Source organism: Saccopteryx leptura, chromosome 6, assembly GCF_036850995.1.
Source record: "Saccopteryx leptura isolate mSacLep1 chromosome 6, mSacLep1_pri_phased_curated, whole genome shotgun sequence".
Classification (NCBI taxonomy): Eukaryota; Metazoa; Chordata; class Mammalia; order Chiroptera; family Emballonuridae; genus Saccopteryx; species Saccopteryx leptura.
This window is the reverse complement of record NC_089508.1, coordinates 149,024,381-149,050,645: the sequence shown is the minus strand read 5'-3', so window position 1 is coordinate 149,050,645 and position 26,265 is coordinate 149,024,381. Positions and strand designations below refer to the sequence as shown.

Below are 26,265 nucleotides of genomic sequence, written 5' to 3'. Positions count from 1 at the left end.
GCAAGCTAGGTTTAAAGATTATGGCGCACCAGTTTTTGGCTCCATTGTTTCTTTACTGACTGTCCGAATCCAATGCGAACCTGCATGGGCCGGGCTGCTGTGATGGTGGCCCTGGCTACTGGCTTTACACTATCTAATTGTAGATGATAGTATTCAATCCTAGAGATACTGCCCTGTCCTCAAGGAGCTTATTCTGTGGGGTATTTTGGATAACAACTAGATTGAAAGTGGAAATTGTATGTGTAAGTAGCTATAGTAGAGTGGAGCTGAAAATTCCTGAAACTGAAGAAGTTAATAAACTTGAGAGTGAATTTTGTATGAATCATGCCCAAGAATAGCAGAATAAAGAAGAAAGTATTAAATTGGCTGCCCAAAATATGGGGTACATCCAGGATAGAAACAGAGGAGGCTATTATGCTGCATAGACCAGTAATAGAATCTCCAGAATGTAGGGATTTTTAACATGAGGCATGAGCAGTGATCTAGAATGAAATAGCAATGCTAAGCAAGAAGACTACCAATCTTCTTGGGTTTGATGGCTGAGTGGCCACTACAGCAGAAAATTGCAAAGTAGTGTTCAGTTAAGCTAGGGAGAGGTGGGACATATGCATTGAAGAGAACAAAGATGGCAGAAAAGGAAATCTCGGGGAGGTAGGAAACAGCAGTAGAGAAATGCAATGTGCTCTATCCTCCAAAATGGGAGAGATACTGGATTTTTCCATTACTATATATTTTCAGTCTCAAGCTACATGAATATATCTAGTTGACTCAATTTTGTTAGTTAATGCTGAATTGAATTCTCTGTAAGAAATAATTTTTTTCTATGAAAAAATTGTATTGTGCATTTCTTTCAAAATGCCTGTCAAGAATGTTCTTAGTATTTCACAAATGCAAATAGAGTTAAAATAGCTGTACAATTTTGGACCTAGGTGACATTCCGAACTGTGTAATAAAACATGACTATTTTAGGTATAACAAAATTTGACTTTGACCTTTTAAATATTTTACCATGTCCTTGTCCTTTTCAAGATGACTATCCATTTTTAATTTCAAAAGTTTGCTAGGGTTGATCTACATTCTTACATATCCAACCCATCCTTGTTAAGGCAAGCTTGGAACATTATGTGTTTGGAACATTATGTGTTTTGAACTTCAAGTAAAACTGATATAGTAAGCAGTTAGGCATAAGCAAAGTAGGAATGATAGGCCGGATACTGAAAGTCACTAGGGCAGAAAGCCCAAAGAGCCTAGCAACAGGCAAAACTAGAGTGGGGCTCACCTCCAGGCTGACGTTAACTTTCCTACCATGTCACTAGTCATGCAATATAGACCCCCCTGACCTTTCATATTGCTGGTCATGTGGTTTGGACCCTCCCTGACCTTTCCTTTCCTGGCATGTCACCAGCCATGCAGTAAGTAGATCCCCTTAGAGGAGGAGGATGGTGGTGGTGGTAGGGGGAGTCAGGAGAATAGCCTTACATGACTCCCATACAGGTCCTGCATGGCTACTTCTTTAAGCATTAGAGATAACATCTAGCCCTCAGCTGTGTTTCAGCTCCAGGCCCAGAAAAATAGTAAGGCCAGGAGGGATGATCCCAGGCTGACATCAGGACTAGCTGTCATGACTAATGATCCCTGGGGCTGACCAATCAGTGGAGACCACACCCCTGAGGAGACACACCTGAAAAGCTGATGACTATTCTGTTGTTCTGTTGAGATCTTCCTTCCCCTGAGACTTCAGATTAAAAACCCTTAAGACAATGAATGACCTATTGTGCTAACACTGCTGTGGGTTAAAGTATCAGCTTCATTTCTTACCAGGTGTGAGAAACATCTTTGTCTCCATTTTCTTCTGTGTTCAGTTATGGAAATATTATCAACCTCATAGATATCTTGTGAGATTTAAATGAATTATTTTTGTTTTATTTTTTTCTTTAGGTGAGAGAAGGGGAGAGACAGTTAGACTTCCACATGTGCCCCAGCCAGAATCAATCTGGCAACCTCGTTGGGGCCAAATATCCAGCTATTTCTAGCACCTGAGGCTGTAGTGCTTGGAACAACTGAGCTATCCTCAGTGCCCTGGGTCAAGCTTTAACCAGCTGAGTCACTGGCTGTGGAAGGGGTAGAGGAGGAGATAGGGGAGAGGAGAGGGGAGAGAAGCAGATGGTTGCTTCTCCTGTGTGCCCTGACTGGGGATCAAACCTGAGATGTCCATATGCTGGACCAATGCTCTATCCACTGAGTCACTGTCAGGGCTAAATGAATTACTTTTAATAGAACATTTAGAACAGTTCTTGGAACCTAGTAAGAGCCATAACAGTGTTACTGTATACATGTACACATACATATATATGTGTTAGCTTTAACATAGAAAATTTTTTAAAACTTTATGAATTAAAAACCCTTAGTTTCAAAAAGTACATTCTGCTGTTTAAATTTTAAAAAGTAAGTATAAGTGTAAGAAAGGAAGGAAAGAAACCAAATTTTGAAAGTATAACATGTATGAAGCATATGTGTTACATGGTTTAATCCCCAGAGCAGTCTTCTGAGGTATGATTATCCCATTTAACAAATCAGAAAACTGAGGGTAAATGTTTAAATACTTTTCTCAAGGTCACATGCTAGTAACTGGCCTAGAAAGAAGTCAAATGATAATCTGAATGACACCAAAATGTACACTCTGCACCACTCCACATTAACCTTGGTTGTATAAAATGGAATATTTAAAAATGGTTTTTTATTGAACATTCATTAGGTAAAATACCACAGGGTTTTGGAAACTGTTCAGCTTGTATTCAATGTGTTTATAATACTGGGTTTATTCAGAAGGAGAAAATGTTTTTTTCTTATTCTCCAGAAACCTACAAACAGAGCCACAGTCTTCATAGTTTTTCACTTTCACTTTCCCCTAAACCTATAGTTTCACCCAGGTTAGGGACACAGGTTAGGGACCCAGGTTAGGGACAGAGGGAGATAGGGGGAAACTGTTGCATTCCTGCTTCAATGTCACCCACGGGGTAAGGTAGAAATATGAATACAGAAATCACCAACTGCTGAGTGGATAGGGTAGATTGAAAGACACTAATCTCCCTCATCATGAATCAGTCTCTTCGTCCTGTGAATTTGTGTGTGGTCATGTGGCAGGTTGCAATCACTATTAGCAAACATGATTCAGGCAGAGGAATGAAAAGTGCCTATCGATTAAAGGTGGATCTCTCTTGCTGTTGGGAACATTTCTTCTACTATGTGTATAAGCCTGGAGTAGCCTCTTGGAGATTGAGAGACTACAAGGAGGGAAGGCCATCTCAGCCATCCCAGATGAGGCCTCACAGACTATGCAACATACTAACCACCAGATTTGTGAGAAGGCCATTTTAAATCAAGCTATTCCAGACTGCAGAAAAAGCCAACTCAATCCACTGAATTTTGAGAATAAATGTTTGTTGTTTCAGCCACTAAGTTTTGGGGTGGTTTTGTCAAGCAGCAAAGGCTTTCTAATAAAATACACATGTGCTGGACATTTTACTTGTCACATTGGGGAGTTTAGAGATGAATACTTGTCATTACCCTTGTGGAAGCTGTAGTTGAAAGAGGAAATCACGATATGCCAGAAAATGCATCACAAAAACAAATGATTGAATACATTGGATCCTAATACTAAAAAATATATCATCATAAAACAAGTTAAAATTTGCTCTGGAGTTAAGGAACTATGGAAAACTTTTTTCCCCACCAATCTCAATATATGGAAAGGAGAATGTTTACAACAAATTTTGAAACTAACTTTTGTAAACACGAGCAACCTTAGTGTAATCCTCACACTCTGTAGTTAACAAAATGGAATGTCAGAGTAGTCATGGCAGTGCAGGACCCTCACTCATCCAATAGTTTAGATTGTTTTAGATGGCTACCATTTGGATGAAAGAAGAAAATTTTTTTTTGTTATTCCCAAGTTCTTCCTGGGAAACCCCAAACTCCACCTGACTTGGTCCAGGCCCTTGATAACCCCCCTGGTTTTCAAAAAGAGAGAGTATTTCCTGCTGGAGGGTATTGAGTGAAGGAGCTGGCTCCCCTATCTCCAAGTGCTGATCTGATAGGTGGCCTGGGTTAGAGACAGAGTAATGCCCTGAGGCTCCTTTTCTAAATGCTGGAGGAGCTGGTGGAGAGGATCTTCAGTTGAAGTTGCTGGGAGGAACTGGCTCTGTGGAAGTGCAATGGTATGGCACATTGGTTTGCTGTGGCCTTGGACCTTCCCAGTGTTAGGATTGAGGCTCCAGGATTCAGTGCGGGAAGCCGGGGTCACTGCCCTGGGCCCTTCTAGCTTTAGGAAGGCAATAGTTTTCAGCCTGGACTTAGAGGCGGATTTACCAGCTGGTGCACTGGGCCCGGACATTTGAAGGGCCCCGCAAAACCCTAACTTTACATTTTTTTCTAATGACAAGGGGCCCAATATTTTCTTCTGCGCCTGGGGCCTCAGAAGAAAATCCATCTCTGCCTGGATTGTATTATGCAGTTCACGTGGGGTTCTGGCTTCTGGGTTGGGGTGGGGAATGAGACGGGTTTGAGCGCCTTGCCAGGCACCTGCTCAGGCCTCTGGGGCAGACCCTGCAGCATTGTGATTCTGAGGGGATGTGGAGAAGTCCACAAGCAGTGAATTTTCAGGACAGTGTGAGCCAGGCTCCTCCCAGTTTGGAGCGGGGCCCTGCACCAGGTGTTTCTCATCTCAGGACCCCCCTCCCCCCCGCCCCGCAGTGTGCTTAGATCTTGGGAGATCTCCAGAGTGCAGGCCGGGTTCTGCTCTTCTGTGAGCCCTGCTGAGCACAGTACCGCAGCCTCTCCCTGGGGGGACAAAAGGTTGGTCTCTTATAAATTCACTCCTTCATTCACTTGTTTGTTTGTTCATCCTATTCAAACTGCTCACTATGGATTATAAACATTTGCATGGTCTGGTCCCCGCCCTCCTCAGCAGCCTCATCTCGTGGATACTCGTGGTGTTAGAGCGACCCCGCTCCTGCAGAGCGGTCAGGCACAAGCTTCCTTCAAGGATCATGCATAGTTTCGGATTTATAATTTTTTCTTCTTTTCCTAAAGACATCTCCAAGACTTGGTGAGCCAAGTACCTGACACCCCTTTCAGGCCAGCACCTGGTGCCTCAGCCTGCGGGGGGCTGCTCCGGGGGGGGGGGCTGTTGTGGTGGGGGCGCCGGAAACTAGAGGCAGGAGGGTGAAATGGGGATGAGCCAGCTTGCTGCATCTTCTTGCTGCAGTGATTTGGTAACGTATTCTATGTTGTAAATCTACAATTATTCACTCACTGTACTGTTTTATAAGGTTTTCAACTTGGAATGAAATAATTTTTAAAGCAGTGTTTAAAAACCAAAAGCACATTAATAAAAATGAACACATTATTTTTGTTAAAGTAATCATAGATGAAGTGAGGACACGGACCTGGGACCTGGGTTGATCCTGGCTTGGGGCCTGTGGCCCGGGACCGTGGTCCCGTGGGGAGAAGGGAGGTGCAGGCAGCTCAGAGTGAAGCCGCGATCCCGGAGCTGGGGGTGCTCAGGCTTCAGAAAAGCTTTGTCTCCAGTGTCCCCCGCTGTGGCAAAAAGAAGTTCTGGCTGGACCCCAATGAGACCAATGAAATCGTCCGCGCCCATCAGCAGGTTCGGAAGCTGATCAAAGATGGGCGGGTCATTCAGAAGCCTGTGCCTGTCCATTCCTGTGTTTGGCGCCTGAAAAATCTTGGCTCGCAAGAAGGGCTGTCATATGGGCATAGGTAAGCAAAAGGCTACTTACTGCCAGTGCTCAAATGCCTGAGAAAGTCACCTGGAGAAGGGTAAGAATTCCTCACCAGTTGCTCACCTCAGAGGATACCACAAATCTAAGAAGGCTGACTGACACATGTACCACAACCTGTTCCTGAAAGTGAAGGGTAATGTGTTAAAAATCAAGCAGGTTCTCATGGAACACATCCACAGTCTGAAGGCAGACAAGGCTGGCAAGAAGCTTCTGGCTGACCAGACTGAGGCCCGGTGATCTAAAACCAAGGAAGCTCACAAGCGCCATGAAGAGGGGCTCTTGCTAGGAAAAAAGAAATCATCAAGACTCCGTTCAAGGAGGAAAAGACTAAGAAATAAAACTTCACCTGTCTTCCCTGTATATAGTGGCCTTGGCAACTACATGGAGCAATTATTCAATAAAATAGCCTTCATCGACTTAAAAAAAAAAAAGGTTAGGTCCTGGCTGGGTGGCCCAGTATATGGAGCATCTTCCAGGTCCCATCAGGTCAGGGCAAGTATGAGAAGCAACGAATGAGTGCAAAACTAAACGGAACAATTAAGTGAAACTGGCAAGTTGATGCTTCCCTTGTGCTCTCCCTTTTCCTCTCTCAAATCAATGGAAAATTTTTCAAAACTGTTATATGTTTAACCTAAAATGTTTGTGGACATTTACCATTCACCAAGCACAATAGTGATAACACAATATAAAAGAAACCACCAATTTGCTTCACCATTTAAAAGTTTATTAGTTACCTTAGGACTGTGAGGAAAGATAGTAATTTAGCATGGGTAGCTACAAAGGTCAATTTACATATCACTCCAGAAACATGACTTTTTATTTAGATTGAACAACTCAACTGTTCATCATATTAATTTTGCTTATTATGACCAGATTTTCTTGTGTATCTAAATATAGTGAATTGAAAATGCATTAGGAAAAGGGGTATTATTCAATGGTGTTAATTTATAACAAAATTTTATTAATTGATTTCAGTGAGAAAGGAAAGGGGAGAGAGAGAGACAGGAACATTGAGCTGTTCAGGTATGTGCACTGAGGGGGGATAGAACCAGCAACCTCTGTGTTTTGAGATGACACTCTAACCCAGGGGTCCCCAAACTATGGCCCGCGGGCCACATACGGCCCCCTGAGGCCATTTATCCAGCCCCCACCGCACTTCTGGAAGGGTACCTCTTTCATTGGTGGTCAGTGAGAGGAGCATAGTTCCCATTGAAATATTGGTCAGTTTGTTGATTTAAATTTACTTGTTCTTTATTTTAAATATTGTATTTGTTCCCGTTTTGTTTTTTTACTTTAAAATAAGATATGTGCAGTGTGCATAGGAATTTGTTCATAGTTTTTTTTATAGTCCGGCCCTCCAACGGTCTGAGGGACAGTGAACTGGCCCCCTGTGTAAAAAGTTTGGGGACCCCTGCTCTAACCAACCGTGCTCTCTGACCAGGACTCAATGATGTGAATTTAATGTCAATATCAGTTGCCTGAAATAGAAACCAGTCAATTCTAACAGTGATTTCATTTATTTTCATCCAATTTGTGGAAGAAAGTTAATTCTCTCAAAATTGACATTATTGGAAGAGATATAAATTTATTCAATAGTTAAAGTAATTTCTTTTGTACCAATAATATAAGTACAAATTTTTATAGCTCAGCATCATAGTAAAAAAAAAAAAGCACTTAATTAAAGCATTTATGTAGCAGAAGCAAACTTGAAATTGGTTGAGATGCTTAATGCATCCAAAAACATGAAATTACTATCAATCTACATAGATGCAAAAAAATTAAACTATACACATACTATTGTATATAACAGGACTACAAGTTGTTTCCTAATGAAGCCATGTTACATAAAAATGAATACTTCAGCATTGCTCTCTGTCTCTCTTTGCTACCCCTCATCAGATGGATTTAGAAATGCTAAGCCTCTGGAGAACATTTCAATCTAAATGTTCTACAATAGTATGGACCAATACTGGAAAATAAATTTTAATGCCACATTTTAAACAATCAGTTAAAAATCTTTAGTAAAGGTATTCAACATATGGAACACCAAAAAACTTAGGCTTTAGCAAGTTGAATTTTTTAAAACAAAGCTTGCAAACAGAGACATTAAAATTTATCCCTGCAAAAGCAAGAAGAGAGAAAAATTAAATGAGAATTCAAATGATGTATAAGATGAATTTTGAAATTATAAAACTGTGTTTTGGAATATCTCTATGGGAAGACTATTTGAACTTCTATTTGTAATTGCATAAATTGGTATTCTGTTTTTTTTTAAATTAAATTAATTGGGGCAATATTGGTTAATAAAATTATATAGATGTTAAGTGTACAATTCTGTTACATCACCTGTATATATATTAATTACATTGTGTGTTTACCACTTCAAGTCAAATCTTCTGTCACCATATATTTGACCCCCTTTACCTTTCACTACCCCCAAACCTTTGTTCTAGAATGGAGTGAAATTCATAAAGCTTGTGATTTTTATAGCATCTAAATTTGATGGAACATTAAAAAAAATAAATTTGGGGGGAAATTTTTCTTAACCATAATTTTATAAAACTAAAATAAAAATATTTAAAAAAATTATATAAAGATATTTTTGTGCTTTCTTTCACTCTCAGAACTGCTCTGATGTAGATGATAAATAATATGGTCAACCTAGGGATGAGGTACTAGAAGGCTGCCTGGTACTTCCCCCAGGGCATATCAGTGCACCTTGCAGGCTCTTGCCAACACACTGAGGATAGAAAAGTGAATAAGAACTCTGTCTCCCCACCAGTAAGTAGTTCATAGTTCCAATGGAGCAAAACAATATTCATAACTTAGTGTTATTGCTTCTATGTTAGAGACATACAAAAAGCAGGTAAGAGAGTATAACAGCTGGAGTAAGTATTACTAATATGATATTTTAGCAGTTTGTGGAATGGAATGTAGAACTTTTAGAAAGTTGCCCATCTAGCAGTATATTTTTAAAAGTTGTTCTGTTTTGTTCTGAGACAGAAATTAAATAACTGACCCATGGTAACAAAAACTAGCAAAGCCGGATAGAAAAATTACACCAAACAGAGTTAAAAAGGCAAGGAAAACTTTGTTCAACACTATTTCAAGAGGGGCAAGAGATTGAACTCAACTCCTGCTGAAACAAAATAAAGGGTGGGAGAGTTTTTAAGCACTGAGGTGAGCTGGTGGGAAAGTATTCTAGCATATTAAGGGGAATGCTGGTCAAGTAATTAGGCCACTGTGTTTGCTAATTGGTGGTTATGGAAATTAGGCTCCTACCTTTCCACAGAGATAGGGAGATATCTGGGGGGCTATCTTTCTTGATGATGAACTTTTAAAGTCATGGCTTCCACGTCCTTGATTCCTGGGTTCTAAAACTGGCAAGAGGCTGGGAGAAGATTTACATCTTTTGGGACTTCTGTTTTTTATCTTACACGTGCAAGTTTTCTAAAGTAAGTGGTCTAGTAAAAGGGAGGTCAGGGTCTTACAGTCAGGAAGAAACTTGTCTTTAAATTTAGTCAAATAGAAGAGAATGTTAAGGCTATCTTGGCCAGTGGAACTGTGAACATCATTGTATGTCTGATTCCATCTTCAAGGAAAACTCACTGGATTCTCCTTTTACTACTTTTCCTAGCTGGGGCTGTTTATTCTTGTCTGCCAGGATAGAATTCTGATGGTTTGCCTGACCCCTGATCAGAGGACTTTAAGATTCAATTTGAAAATAAATGCTTTTCACGCTGTTATGGTCAGTTTGGGAATAGGCTCTTCCCCTTGGACAGATGGCAGCTACTACAGTTTCTCTATTAGGTAAGATCTTACTTTTTCACACTTAAAGCCAATGAATTTATGCTTTTCTGTAAATATGATAACAATGACAGGATCTAAATATTTTTGTTTATTTATTGTTTGAGAGAAAGAGAAGGAGAGTGAGCAAGAAAGAGAAAAACATATATCTGTTCCTGTATATCCCCTGACTGGGGTTTGAACATGTAATCTTTGTGCATTGGGATGATGCTCTAACCAACCCAGCTATTGGGGCCAGGGCTCTAAATTCTTTACAAGAGACAGATGAATAACGGAGCTCCACACTTTAAGATTTTCCCACTAAATCTTAGCTGTGTTCCTGAGGAAGCACAAGTAAACCCAATGCTGTAGTTTGTTCCCAAAGATGGGCTATCCAATAAAGATGCCAAAACTATCTTAGTATAATTCTTTTCTTTGATATTTGAAGGCAGATTACATTTACTGTTGATGTTTTATTTAACAACTTTCCCAATTGCCATTAATATGTTAAGAATATAACCTTTTAACAAATATTTTTCCTTTAGAAGTTATTTTGTACTAATTTAACTACTGAGCGTAGTATTCTAATAATACTCTATCTTTGCGGAGTTTGCTTGAATTTCTTAACTTCTATGAAGTTCTGTTTTCACCATGATAACATTGAAATAATGGCAATTTCCCTTCAGGGTTGTTATGATGATTAGGGAGTATGTATGTTAATTTATTGACACATGGTACATGCCTTATTATTGATATGAAAGCTCAACATATAGTGTGGTTATCGGAAGGGGATACTGTTTGTTCATACCTGTACAGCAATTTTCAGTATACCCACAGGTGTTCTGAGTCCAGATATAGTTGATGAATTTTTTTGTATTTCTTATGAGACGAAAAATATTTTGAAGATGCTAGCACCAAACAATAATTAAATTATTTGTTTATGAGTGGTAGGATCAGATCCCTGGCTTCTGGACTGCAAAGTCAGACCTTTTACAAGAGCATCCAAAGAGATAATGTTTGTTCCTTGATGCAGGATTAAATAGCACTAATCCGTGGCTAAATTTTTGGTAGGCAGTATTAAAGCTTGAATAACTATGATGTGATGAAACCAGAAAAGATATCGGAAAAACTCAAGCAGATTTACTCATTCATTCACTTATTCAGTCATGCATGCCTATGCATTTATTCAAAAACTGTTTTGAGTGCCTACTATCTGTGACAGGTGTCAGACATAGACAAAAATAACAATAGCTGATACTTATTAAGTCTTCTGGTATCAGGATATGGTTTAAGTACTTTTTTTCTTACTTCTCAATACTTCTTCTGAAGTAGATATTATTGTTACCCCCATTTTATAGATAAGAAAGTTGAGACAGAAGTTAATAAACTTACCCCTGGTAACATAAACTAGCAAAGCTAGAAGCCAGGCAGTCTGGCTCCACAACTCATTTTGAGCACTCCATACTGTTTTGAAATAACAGTAAACAAGATAGTCATGGTACTTAGCCTTCACTAATGGTGGAGAAAGAAATTAATGAAATAATAAATATATTATTAAAAATACTAGAATGGGGCATGCCTAAGAGTAGGAACATTATATAGAGAAATCCTTCCATATGAAGGAACATGGAGAGTATAAAAAATTGCATGAAGGTAAGAATGGCTGGGCCACAGAGAAGTAGGGAAGAAACAGTACATAGTATTACCAGAGAAGTAAGGCTTTTAGATCCTGTAAGCCTGACCTTTGGCATCATGCAGAGGCAGACTTATGTTCCAATCCCAACTTTGCCACATTTTGCCTGTGTACTTTGGGCAAGTGACTTAACTTCTCTGAGCTTGTTTCTTTATTTGAGAAATAGAGATAATAATTGAATCAACCTTACAAAGTTGCTTAAAAGCAACAAATGAAATATTTCAGGAGTGGCACTTAGCATAGTGCCTAGCACATATGAAAACTAAATAAAGATTAGTTAGTATTGTAATTATCTTAAAATACAAAAAATACAATTTTAATTTCTCATACTGAATCAAATTCTTTACCTTAAACTGAGTTATTCCACAATTTATATGTTTAATATCCATAAGGCAAGGTGTAAGATAAACTGTTCAGCTAGAAAAACTATTTTAAAAGATAGTTTAAAATAATGTGCTAGCTGTGATAAAAAACCATTGTAACCCAACTCCATTGCCTGTACATATGCACAGTAAATCTTTTTTTCTTCTTCTTTTCTAAGTGAGAGGAGAGGAGATAGATAGATTCCTGTGTGTGCCCCAACTGGGATCCACCTGGCAACCCCCATTTGGGGCCATCCTTGCACCCGAGCTATTTTTTTTTTTTTTTTTTTGTATTTTTCTGAAGCTGGAAACGGGAGAGACAGTCAGACAGACTCCTGCATGCACCCGACCGGGATCCACCCGGCACGCCTACCAGGGGCGAAGCTCTGCCCACCAGGGGGCGATGCTCTGCCCCTCTGGGGCATCACTCTGTTGCGACCAGAGCCACTCTAGCGCCTGGGGCAGAGGCCAAGGAGCCATCCCCAGCGCCCGGGCCATCTTTGCTCCAATGGAGCCTCGCTGCGGGAGGGGAAGAGAGAGACAGAGAGGAAGGAGAGGGGGAGGGGTGGAGAAGCAGATGGGCACTTCTCCTGTGTGCCCTGGCCGGGAATTGAACCCGGGACCTCTGCATGCCAGGCCGACACTCTACCACTGAGCCAACCAGCCAGGGCCGCAACCGAGCTATTTTTAATGCCTGAGGTGGAGGCTTCACAGTGCCATCCTCAGCACCCGGATGATGTGATCAAGCCAGTTGAGCCATGGCTGTAGGAGAGGAAGGGGGGGGTAGAGGAGGGAAAGAGGTGGAGAAGCAAGTGGTCACCTCTCCTGTGTGTCCTGACCAGGAATCAAACACAGGACATCCACATGCTGGGCCAATGCTCTACCACTGAGCCAACTGGTCAGGGCCAAGCCAGTAAATCTTGACATAGTTCAGGTCACCATGTTATTCCCTAGAACACAATTTTGTTGAAACCCCAGATCACTGGCTTCACCACTCCAGAGTTGCTAAAACAACCCATGAACTAGAGAAATGAATAAATTTTCTAATTTAGCTTCAGTGATTGTTCAGAGCAGTGACTATCATTCTAAGGAATGCTATAGGTTAGTGCAGTGGATTGCCAAAGTAGGTGGCAAATTTCCTCCTTACACAAGACTAAGGTAGTTAATGGATTCTTAAAAATCACAGGCAATATAACTTTTAAATTTTGTTTCACCTGAGTAGAAGAAAGGAGAATTTCTTTTTTGTGGTCAAGAAGAAGGTGGTGATTATATTATAGTCGCCTCTCAAAAAGACAAGTGTGCTAAGCTGACCCAGTGGAAGAGGTAGCACAAGCCTGTTCAACAACCTGAGCAACAGGCTTTTTTCAGTGGGTAGACAATTAGATGACAATTAGATGACACCTTGGGAAGAATCTGTTGATAGCTTGCACAAAGGAATCTTAGGCAGAGGAACCAACTAGGAGGGATAGAAAAGAGTGTGTTTTCAGTATTTTTTATTATTGTGCTTAGCTATCCAAATTGTCTATAAAGTAAAACAATTTGGTCTTTGCTACAGTTATCAGTAGAATACCAAAATAATTGACTATAGAGATTTTTTAATAGCTAATTGCTTTCTAAAACTTTTTAAAATGAATATAATTTTAACAGAAATATTCTGTTCGTAACACAGGGTGGGGAAAAGTAGGTTTGCAGTTAAGAATACAGGAACACAGTTTATTCTTGTATTATTATTAATTATTGTATTATTTTCCATATGAAAAAATGTAAACCTACTTTGGCCCCACCCTGTAGTTGTTGTTCTTTAAGTTGGAGATAATGGTCATCCTTGTTTTTAAAAGGGGCTGTACATCTTTTGAAGATTTGAACCTCATTCTTTCTGAAATGTATGCTTTCTGATTAATTCAATTTTGAATTGAATTTATTACTTTTATACATTAAGTGACTTTCCCTTTTCTCTCACACAATAAAGTTGTTTATATAATCATGCTGCAATGTAATGATCTCTTCTGAAAGAACACTCTAGGCAGTTTTATTATGATATGCTATAGAGCCCAGGAAATTTTACCAATTTACAGCATTCATGTAAGTGTCCTGTGTAAATTATGAGAAAAAAAAGCAGTCTACTTTACCAATGTGATTGGTTTTTATTATTCTGTCCAAAATATCATTAGACTATTCCTGATAATATTATAAAATGAAAATATGTTTATAGACTCATTATAACTCAGTGTTCCTTATGATTTTGCCTGAGATTATTAGAAATGTTATTCATGACAATGATAGTAATTATTTTTCAACAATTGCTATATGGCAGGTACTATATTTAGTAATTGATATGGGATTAATATTTAAGGACATTGGCTTTGGATTCACACTAATCTTATTTGCATTACATCTTTAAGAAGTACATCTTTATTACAGTTCTCAGTCACCAGAATGCAGCTCATTCACAACTGTTTTAAAGGAAGCCTTTGCATAACCTCTTGGATCTCAGGTTCTTTACCTGAAAAAATAGAGATGACAACACCCACTACATAGAATTGTTACTGTGACAGAGAATTTATATACAGTGTTGAGTTTTTAGGAAACTTCATCAATAAAATTGATGAAAAACAGAGGCCAAATTTTTTAAAGATGAAGCCATTACTTCTGAAAGACAAAAAAAATGCTGTTTTGGCTTGAATTGTTCAAATAATGACCTTAATCTTCCATTTCAGTCCCTTTACATAAGCATGGCATTTGGCAAGTAGGCAATTTTAAAGCATTAAATTATTTTCTGGAATTAATTTGTGCCTAATGGTATGCTAGAAACTCATCCAGCTCAGTAGTTATAAATTGGTTAATCATACACCTGATGTCTGGAGTACTTATATATTTTGGGAAATGATTTATATGGCTATCCTACTTTTAGGCATCATAAAATATTTAAAATAATTGTTAAGTTTCTACAGGTTGAGATTAAATACTGTAAGAAAACAGGTATAATAAAATGATTAGTAACAATAGTACTATATTTTTTCAGTGTGATTGTTCTAACACAATTTCATTGAGACTCAAAACTACTGAGAAGTAAAAAGATAATGTTATCACTTTTTTAAGATGAAGACCCTGAAATTCAGAAAAGCAACTGGTCTAGATACCCAACAACTGAGCAGCAAAGTTAGCCAATTGGCTCCACATTCAAAATGCTTATTCTACTCTTTACCCTGTTGTCTTAATTCCTTGGAAGATAACTGTGTCAAGAGAGTGAAATACTATAAGAAAGAAAACAAAGAAACAAAAAACATAGAGTGGATAACATTTTATATAAAAGTGTTCCAATAAAACTATGAGCCACACTACTATCATGATGTATACAGAATGGATATAGGTTCTTTGGTTGTATTTGTAGGCTCTTGAATCAGAACAGAATTCCATTTCTATTCTCTTTCCATCTGATTTTTTGCTCAATAATCATTAGATCAGGAGCCCTCAATGCAAAATCTCCATCATGAGAAATTTCATTGTAGTATATTACATGTCAATCACAGTATACATTTTGTGCTTTCAGTTTCCATTTGATTTTATAACTCTGAGTTCCATGATGACTTTAGATTTCTATAAATTGAAATACCTACTATATATAAGCAAGGCTAGGATTGTCAGTAAGCAAATAAAAGTAATTACACCACTCACAATTTTTATTATTACATATTTTTTTCCTTTTCATTCTCCTGTTGGAATATTTTGGTTTTAGTCTTTACTTATATATACAGGGAGTCCTTGAGTTATGACACAGTTCTGTTCCTACAATAATGATGTAACCCTAATTGTGGTGTAAGTTGAAACACATCCTAGCCTAAGCCACTTTTACTTATCCTAACACAGTTGTAAAATCATAATCTAGAACATGAAAACACAACTAAGCCACAAGAAAAGGACATAAATATACTGTACTGTACACTGTACTGTAGTAAAAGAATCACAAAAAAAAAATGAGTGTAAAATAATGCCTTACCTTTATTCCTGTGGTTGGCTTGCACACTGGAAGGGGCATTGCAAGGTGAGTGAGAGTGGCCTATTGAGAGAAGGAAGCAGGTGAGACAGGAGAACCTGCAGAAAGTGCTGGAGATACTGGGTCAGGTGAATCAGGATTGCCTAAGGAACATGCAGGAGATGCTGGAGATGATTCTACCTGTACAACAGGTGTTTCATCTTGAGAAGCAGCTGATGTAGAGGGTACAGGATCTGTTGCAGGTCTCTCTACCTTCTTAAATAATTGTTCCAGGCTAGTCTGGAAGGTTGATGACTTCTCTTCCAAAATCTGCCTATAGCATTGCAAGGCATCCATAACAGCTGAAACACTCACATCGCAATTTATTTAAGTTTTTATGGGAGTGTTTTAACTCAAAACATTGTATGTCAAGAGTGTTGTAACCTGAGGACTCCCTGTAAATGAAATTGATGTAAAAAGAAAATTTCCTCATATTTTAAGATAAGTTTCAATGAGCCTTGAAATAGTGTTACCTGTCACAGATAAGAAGCAATTATTTGCTTTTTATATTTTTATTTGAACTAAGCATAGAAGGACTAAGAAAATTTAGACATAAATTTTAAATTATTAGGATTTAGGGATATACTAGAATTTTGGTCCTTATGCACTTTAATTAACATAATTAAGAAATATAATATAATATCTTGACTGTACAAAATACAAGTAATCCAGCAGACCTGTGTTCTTCAGCTGTGTTAACCTTGACTAGAATACCTTGTTATTTGCATGCATTAAAGATAGTGAAAATAGATGGCTTTATTGTATTGTGATGACCTTTGTTCTTTCTCTGAGGAATGACTCTCTATTAAAATAATTATGTAAAAACTGAAGAGAGTTAAAGCTTTAAAATGAGATGAAATACTTTGGAAATTAAGAAAGAAAGGAGCAACCTAAATTTGGGGTAAATTGTTGTTAGTAATCTAAAAAACTAAATAGGAGTATTCTAAAGTTTTCTGTAAGTTGATATTTCTGTAACACTTTTGTTTCTACTATCATATTTGATGGTAGTATGCCTACTTGAATTGTATCTTGGTTGAAGAGTATATTTAAAAGATGGAATGCAGATAACTGGGGGAAGCAATACAATGTCAAATAATTTAATTAATTAAACAAATTCTGATCTGTTAAAAGAGTAAAAATCAAAATGACTATTCTGTCACTAACTGTTTGTCAATTGATTGTTTGGTTCATTTAAATCCAGGCTAAAGAAGAAGCAAATAAGATAGAAGTTGAGGGGCCTATAGAAAAATTTCTTTCTCAAGAGAAGAGGTAAGTGAATGCAGTTATGTTAAATAATATTGAAAAGGGAAGTAGACACTTTCGCATAGCCTAAGTGATCCTAAAAAAAACCTTACATTTTACAGAAGTAAAGTGTACTCTAAGATTTATATTTATTAATTTATAAGAGATAGGAAAGTAAAAAGAAGAAAAATATATATCACTGATGGTTTGGGCTCCTGAAGAAAATTTCATTGACCATTTTGGTGTGTTCCCATGTGTAGACTGTGGTTTACCTTAAATATTTTTAATCAAACTTTCTGTGCAAATTTTAGCTAAGTTTTTTTTAGCTTGTCATTATAAAAGTATAAGATTTTTATGTTATTATAAATTTAATAAATATCTTTAATTCTTGCATAATATTTCCTTGAGGATATTCATTAGGATAATTATTTCCTTATTGTTTAGATTTTTTTTTCTTATTTCACAAAATAACAACATATAGGTATGCAGGGTGAATTCATTGGGGTAAACATCACAAAGTTTTCTGGTACTCTTGTTCTCAACACTGTTGTAAGATGTGCACTGTAACCACTAGTGAATGATTGTACCTGTATTGACCTGTGACGGCACAGTGGATAAAGTATCGACCTGGAACAGTGAGGTCGCTGATGGAAGCCCTGCGCTTGCCTGGTCAAGGCACACATGAAAGTTGATACTTCCTGCCCCCCTTTCCCTCTCTCTCTTTCTCTCTCTCCTCTCTCTAAATCAGTGATTTTCAACCTTTTTTTCATGGTACAAACACACACTAATTACTAAAGTCAGTGCCCCTGACTAAATACAACCATTTTCATCTTATGGCACAAATAAATTAGTTACTAAGGAAGAAGAGGTCAGGGCCCCTTTTTCTTTAGTAATTAGTTTATGAGTGCGTGAGAAACAAAGGTTGAAAATCACTGCTCTAAATGAATAAAAATAAAATCTTTAAGAAGAAAAAATAAAAGTACCTATATTGATGTACCTTTTTATGTTATAACTTGTTATTCTTGCTTATTAGTACAAAAAATAAAGCATCAATGAGTAATATCATGATTAGATCACCAGAGGCCTTTCTGTTCTTACATATTTCTTACCGTGTTAAATTTTTTTTTAAAGATTTTATTTATTCATTATAGAGAGGTGGGGAAGAGAGAGAGAGAGAGAGAGAGAGAGAGAGAGAGAGAGAGAGAGAAGGGGGAGGAGCAAGAAGCATCAACTCCCATATGTGCCTTGACCAGGCAAGCCCAGGGTTTTGAACCGGCAACCTCAGCGTTTCCAGGTTGACGCTTTATCCACTGTGCCACCACAGGTCAGGCTTACCGTGTTAAATTTTATAGTTCATAGTCTGGTCTGTGTTTTGTCCATCAATTTTATGAAGGAACACTTTTTACTTTCTCCTTTATACTTCTTAGTCACCTGTATTCTCAGACTTTTCCCTGGCAAATATTAGCTTTTCTAATTTAACTAACATTGACTTCCAATCTCTTCCAGTTGGTAATAGATTATAACACTATTTGGTGTTTATTGAGCTTCCCATTCTTCCTAGTTAAGGTGACCAATCGTCCTCCTTTAGGGAGGACAGTCCTTCTTTTGTGAGTTCCGTCCTCCCTTGAAAAGTGTCCTCCTACCTGTCCTTCTTTTTGATATTGGAAGACTAATCTGTAAATGTCCATATTCAATCGATGCAGAGTTGATCCATTGCGTGTGATGTGACGTATTTATATTTGACATGAAGATTTGTCAAGGATCAGTACAGTGCGGCGAGATGCGATTATGAGATGCATGTGCTCCCCACTGGAGACCTTGAGAGAGCATGAGATATACTGAGCACATAAATGGCTTTGTGTACTTCTTACTGAAACATGACATGGCACATACAACATTGTAGACTCAGGATTATTTCTTTCTCAGTGAATATTCCATAATAGGTAAGCACAATTCATGTTTTATTAATTATCTATTTAATAATTTCCAAATATGTATAATTTTATTTACAAGTATTTTCCTGGAATTTGTTTTAAAGTAGAAATATAACCTCAAACCATATCTAATAATAACGCATTTTGATTAAATAGTTGCAAAAAACAGACATTTTTAAATTAGAAAATGATAAATACACCTGAATATCACTCCAAATTAGTGGTTTTGTTTGATATTTAGTTTTACTAAATGAGTACTTTTTTTACAATTATTATTAAAAATTAATAAGTATGTAAGCATAATTACAATATAAAATATTACAAATGTGTTTATTATGCATTTATCATATTATAGTGTATTATTGTTGCAATGAATAAAATGTTTTTTATTTACGATATTGTTTTGTTCAATTTATTTTTGTCCTCCTTTTCATTGTAAAAAAGCTGGTCAGCTTATTCCTAGTGGCCTATAAAGTCCATCAAGATAAATTCTACTTAGTCAACATGAACTGGACTTTCATAGATTTAGTGTACATAGTCAGATTTTCAAATTGTTTTCATCAAGGCAAAAAAAAAGAAATAATTTTGATCTTTATCTCATTTTTAATTTTGTGTCATTTTATTTGACTCTTTCTAGAAACCATCCACCCACAATTACTAGTAGAATTGTTTCTACTTAAACTTCTTTTCAAAATTTCAGTCTCTCCACAGCTATTTTTGGAAATTTGTCTGGCCTCACTATGTGTGCATATTCACTCATGCACATTGTTAGAAGACAAGGAGAAAGAAGAGTCTCTGCTTATGAATAGTGTCTGGAAAGTTGTGACTTCTTATAAGAACAGTTTTTATGGTGCCTTTGAAATCAACAGTCTGGTGACACAGAAGTATCTTTAACAAATAACAGCAAACAGATCAAATTCAGCAAATAAGAAGTCAAAGTCACATTGCATCTAAATTTAAATTGTGCCCTTGGCACCGGTGACTTTTTTTGGCATGTTGTGAAAGGCAGTGGGTATCTGTTGTGCAGATTGATAGTTTTAATTTGATCAAATATGTTTTCATTACAAATTGGTACAGAGGTGGCAAGGGAAACAGTCTCTGGAAGAAGAACAAATGGAGAAATGTGTCCCTTCCAGTGGCAGTCAGGTTGATGCCCCTAAGGAAATGTTTCTTGACAATAATTATAAGAAAAATACTAACATTTGATTTCAAAATGCTTGACAAAATATTAATATAAACCTGTATTTGCCAGGAAAATGAAACTAGTGGGCCCTTTAATCTCAGTATTTAATGGAGTCTTAAAGAAAAGGCCATAAAAGAGAAAATATGTGAATTGTGTCCCAAATATGCTATAAAGTCAATCTAACTGACACTCTATATTTATCTAGACTTACATTATTGTTTTTTTGAAGTTTGTTTGTTTGTTTTTTCCTGCCTTTCACTTAACTCATTGAATTTTCTTTGGTCTTTTCTCTTTATTCTAGTTGTTTGGAAATGGTGCATTTAAAATTTTTTTGCCTGATCAGGTGGTGGCACACTGGATAGAGCATCAGACTCGGATGCAGAGAACCCAGTTTCGAAACCCTGAGGTTGCCAGCTTGAGCACTGGCTCATACCACTTGTGTGGAGGCTCACCAGCTTGAGTGAGGAGTCGCTGGTTTGAGCATGGGATCATAGACATGACCTCATGGTCACTGGCTTGAGCCTAAAGGTTGCTCATTTGAAGCCCAAGGTCACTGGCCTAAGCTCAAGGTCGCTGGCTTGAGCAAGAGGTCATTCGCTCTTCTGTAGCCCCCCAGTCAAGGCACATATGAGAAAGCAATTACTGAACAACTAAGGAGCTGCAACAAAGAATTGAAGCTTCTCATCTCTCTCCCTTCCTGTCTGTCTGTCTCTATCTGTCCCTGACTCTCTCTCTGTCTTTGTCAGAAAAAAAAAATCTTCTAGTGGTTACTAGAGATAAGCATTTTCAATATATTAATATTTATATCCAGCTAGCCTAAAGTTTTGAAATTTCCTAATAGTTTAATAAAATAAATTTAACATGTAGAACTAAAATTACTGTCATCAATATGTGGAGCCTATTCTTTTTCCAAGTAAATGCTAATGAGAAGAGTGGCAGGAAGAAAAATGAGCACAACAATTGGCAGATCTAGTTATTTTTCTAGCCTTTACCTAAGTTCATATTAAACACGAAAGTTAAGTATATACACCAAAAGCAAGCACCACCCAACCCATAAAGCACATTTAAAAAAATTTCAATGACTTCAAGTACTCTGTTGATTTTATTTATCTTTGCCTCTTTTTATTTTTCTTCTTCATTACTTTGATTTAACACATAAACAAAATATGCTAACTGAATGGAACTCAAGATAAAGCTTTTCCCATAAATCAGAAATCACATAACATCATTCTTCAAACTGTCTTTATTTGTTCTATATCATTAATATCCGACAAAGAATTTCCACTTTACTTATAAGTCTGATAAATATTTAGGATTAATAGAAAACTATTCAATTTGAAATTATAGTGTATCATAAATTAGCAATTACAGATGTTTTATTTAGTCAATTCATAATTATTTAGTTAATTTCATGTTAGTAATATTGTCTGAGTAATCATATCCTGATTTTGCTGTTCCCAGAATACTTGATAGGCCTTTAAGCTTTGCAAGTGAGTTATTCAGAGTTTGTTAATTGGGCAGTCTCACAGTTCTGCTTTTTATCCTGTCATTGTGATATAAAATTTGGCCATGGCCCTCATTTGTTTTTAATACCATATTGGGTGATGGCTGTTTATGGTAAAGAGAGATCATTAAAAAAACAACAACAACACTACAACATTTCAAGATGCTGTTATTAATTCCACATGATGAATATTTACTGCAATTGCTATTTAGATGTCTCAGAGGACATTCAAATTAATTTGACATAACATGGGGAGACTGGCAAACAACATAATTAGACTTGGAAAAAACACTGATTAAAATAACTAAAATCAAACAGAAGCCAAATAAAGGCACTAGAAGAATAATAACACTTTCTCACAAACTTGTTTTGGGAATTTCTACAAAAACATTCTGATCATTAGTCAGCATAGCAGTGTTTTTCAGATTTTTGGATATTTATATATTCACCCAATAAAATCATGCATTTATTTATTTATTTATTTATTTATTTATTTATTTAAAGTTAGTACATAATGACAGGCTTCTGCTTCCAGCAGAAATAATATTTTTCTGGTGTCCACAACCCTTCAGTTCTTACTATAGTTAACTGTTTATAATTATCAGGGAAGTATAAGGCAAACAAGTGTGACTTAAAAATGATAAGTTCTATAGAATCATATTGGACATTTTGAAAATATGGATTAATTGGTAGGGCCTTCAAACTGATATAAATGTTGAGCCAATGCCAAAAAGGCAAATAAAATTGTGCCCTAGCTGCTTAAAATTCAGTGCAAATATTAGGAATGTTAAACTTTATTTTCAGTTATTCAGTAGTCTCTGAATAAGTAGAGAAATCCTGGCACTGTGCATACATTGGGACTAGAGAAATGAATAAATCATGACTTCCTTTCTCAAAGAGTTCAACATAAATGTAAGGAAATATTAGTCTTAGTTTTAGTCTAAGTTATAGTCCCTTCCATTTGCATAACTTCAATTTTACTTCCTATAGAGCATCACAAATTAAAACTGATTTCATCAAATGTTCATCAGGCAAACAAGTATTATAATGTTCTTCTCCCAGACCCATCATGAATGACTTTTTTTAAATGTACAGTGGGAATTACTCAGAATAGTGCTTAATGATTATCTGATCAAGAGGGCACACTGAAAATGAAGCATTATCATTTCTCCCTGTCTTCTAATTCCTTTCAAAATAACAAAAAGTTACTAAAAAAGGGGGGGGGGGATTATGACAAAAAGAAAAAAAGAGAGAGAGAAACAAGAATAGTTGCTCTTTGAGGAAATTGAAAAATGGTAAAAAGATTTTTGGAATTGATACATTAACTTAAAACACAGTCACCTAAAAATATACCATACACACCAGGGGTAGTCAACCTTTTTATACCTACTGCCCACTTTTGTATCTCTGTTAGTAGTAAACTTTTCTAACCGCTCACTGGTTCCAAAGTAATGGTGATTTATAAAGTAGGGAAGTACCTTTGCTTTATAAAATTTATAAAGCAGAGTTAAAGCAAGTTAAAGCATATAATAATAATTACTTACCAAGTACTTTATGTCGGATTTTTTGCAGTTTGGCAGAATAAATCTTTATAAAACAACTTACTATAGTTAAATCTATCTTTTTATTTATAATTCAGTTGCTCTGCTACCACCCACCATGAAAGCTGGAATGCCCACTAGTGGGCGGTAGGGACCAGGTTGACTACCACTGATATACACAATATACATAGGTGCTGCAGAGATGATTGGTCTTCTTAAGTGGGACCCTGAAGAAATTCCAAATCTGGGGTCGAGAGGAGGATGCAGGTAGGTGTGATCATGTATCTTCCTGTTAGATATTGAGTAAGAGATTCCAATCACTTTCTCAGAATATAGAAACCTTTGGGATGGAACATTTGACTCAAGCTTTAGCATTTGCTGTATAGAAGATAGTATCATCTGCATAGAATGACAATTTTACTGCCTCCTTTCTGATGTAAATGGTTTTTGTATTTTTGTCTTGCCTAATTGCTCTAGCTAGGATTTTCAATACTATGTTGACAAAGAGTGGTAAGCATGAGCAACTATGTCATGTTTCTGATCTTAGAGGAAAGCCTTTAATCTTTCACTATTGAGTATGATGATAGCTGTAGGTTTGTCATACATAACCTTAATTATGTTTCTTCTATACCCAGATTGTTGAATTTTAATCATGAAAGTATGTTTTTATCATATGCTTTTTCTTCATTTACTGAGTAATCATATGATTTTTATTCTTTATTCTTTTAATGTGGTGTATCGCATTTATTAATTTGTTATGTTGAACCATCCTTACATCTCAGGTATAAATACCACTTGGTAATGGTGTATGATTCTTTTAATACTTTGTTGAATTCAGTTTGCTAATATTTTGTTGAAGATTTTTGCATTCCTAGATCATCAGGGATATTGTGATTTACTTTCCTTGTAGTGTCCTTATCTGTTCTTATCTCTCTTTATCAAGCTCAGGTGAAAATATGGTAAACTAAACAAGGTGGGCATTTGCCTTATTGGGCATTGAGATAGAAGCAAGCAAATCAGCCTAATACCAGAATGAAAATAGAGAAAATAGAAAAGGCAGATGTATTTAGTGATCTTCCCAGTCTGTCTTCTCTTACTTTAGCAATATTAAAGGCCTTATTTTGAGTTTCTACTCCTCATTTACTTAAATAAAGTCAAGTCAAATTACAGCCAAAAATCATCTTTTTTACTCATAAAGAAGCCTGTTGTGAAAAGTAGTTTCACAATTATTTAAGCAATTCAAGCCAGCTATCTCCTTCTCTCTCTCTCTCTCACACACACATATAAATTATTTTCTAAATATATATATAAAGAAAACAATTTATTTCCTTTTTTCTTTTCATTTATTTTTTATATTTCTAAAATTTTATTTTTTAGTTATAGTTGACATACAATTTCATATTAGTTTTAGATGTACAATGTAGTGATTAGACATTTCAAGCTATCTATATTAACCATTATAGTTCTTTCTTGATAAATCAATTAATTAATCTACTATCTATGTTTTTGAGTCCATCTGATATAACAAGCACTGTTCTAGGCATGAGATATGCAGAGGTGAACAAATCAAACCAAACAATTAAACTCTTTGGCATAAAAGAGTTAAATTCTATATAGATGATACAAACAATAAACAAGCAAAAAAAAAATACACATTATGGTAAGTGCTACAAAAGACTAAAATACCGGTGAGAAGCTAGAGAGTAACAAAGGAGTCATTTTATATAGAGCGGTTAAAAGGTCTCTGTGTCAATGTGAGTTTTGCAATAAAACCTGAAGAAGAACGAGCCAGACATATGAGCAATTACTAAAAGAAAATATTCTGAGCAGAGGGATAGTATTAAAAGGAGCCTGGTATATGGGTGGTGAGCAAGGGTCAATAGTTTTTGAGGAATCCAAAGGAGGCCGGTGTGTCTGGAGCTGGAACTTTAAGAGAAGGGATGAACGATTTAAGGTGAGGCAGGGTCCTGATCAAGAAGTGCCTTGTAGAAAATATAGAGTCTGGAATATTTTTCTGAGCAGTAAGATGTCATTAAAGGTTTTACCCAGAGTGGCATCATCTGGGTTTTATTTTTTACAAGAACACTACATGTGATGAAAATGAGTAAGGGCAAAATAAAAAAAATGGAGACCAATGAATGGTCTATGACAGTAGTCTAGGCAAGAGTAATGGTGTCTTGGACCAAGGCAGTGGCTTTGAGGATGATTCCTAGATATTTGACTTGAGAAACTAGGAGGGTATTTGTTGAGATGGGGATACCAGGGAGGAGCATATTAAAGTGGGAGATAATCCTGAGGTTTAGTGTTTAACATGTTCTTTTTGAAAGGTATGACATTTGAAAGTTCTGAAGATTTTGTCTTTTTTTAGTGGAAAACCAATGTTTGACTACAGTGATAGAAAAACATGCTTGAATAAACTTACTGAAATTCAAGAGTAGTCAATAATAGTTTAGAAGTAGAATCTATAATTTCCAGGTAACCATAAAAAAGAAAAGTGTTAAGAAAACCTCATCAGTATAACAAATAACAAGCAAGGTGAAAACAAGAAGAAATAATATCATATTATGAACATAAAATGTCAGAATATATCCAAACATCTCAATAATTATTATAGATGTGGTTACTTTTGTTTGTTTATAATAAATCTTGGCAAAAAGTCAAGAATACAGTCATATGGCAATTCCTAGCAGTGGGGTTATATGTCAAAAATGTATGTGCAAGTGTGAGTCATATTAATTACATTGTTCTTTAAAACAGCTTTTGTGTTATCTTATTTTTTTATTATTTTGTTTCTATTTTATTGATTTAATATTTATCTTTTTATGTTTATTTTGAATTTCATCTGTACTTCTTTAATGTTTATTAATCTGTAAATTGAAATCACAATTTTAATATCTGTTTACATAAACATTAGCTGTTTCATCCTATAAATTTCTTTCTAAACACTGCCTTTAGCTGCATTACACAAAATTTGATGTGCTCTGTTGATATTTTCATTTATTTCAAAATACTTTCTCATTTCACTTTAGATATCTTCTTTGACCCATGGTTTTTTGAGAAGTATGTTTTTTGGTTTCTGAATATTTAGGGATATCTTTCTGTTATTGGTATCTTACTTCATTCCACTTTGGTCAGTGAGCATTCTTTGTATGACCTAAATTATTTAAAAATTTATTGAAATTTGGT

The 26,265-nt window shown here is 36.3% G+C and overlaps 1 pseudogene; it reads left to right on the top strand.

The window, feature by feature from the left end:
• The first annotated feature begins 4,629 nt into the window (after positions 1 to 4,629).
• On the top strand, positions 4,630 to 6,139 carry LOC136377191 (large ribosomal subunit protein eL19-like; annotated as a pseudogene).
• Positions 6,140 to 26,265: the final 20,126 nt, after the last annotated feature.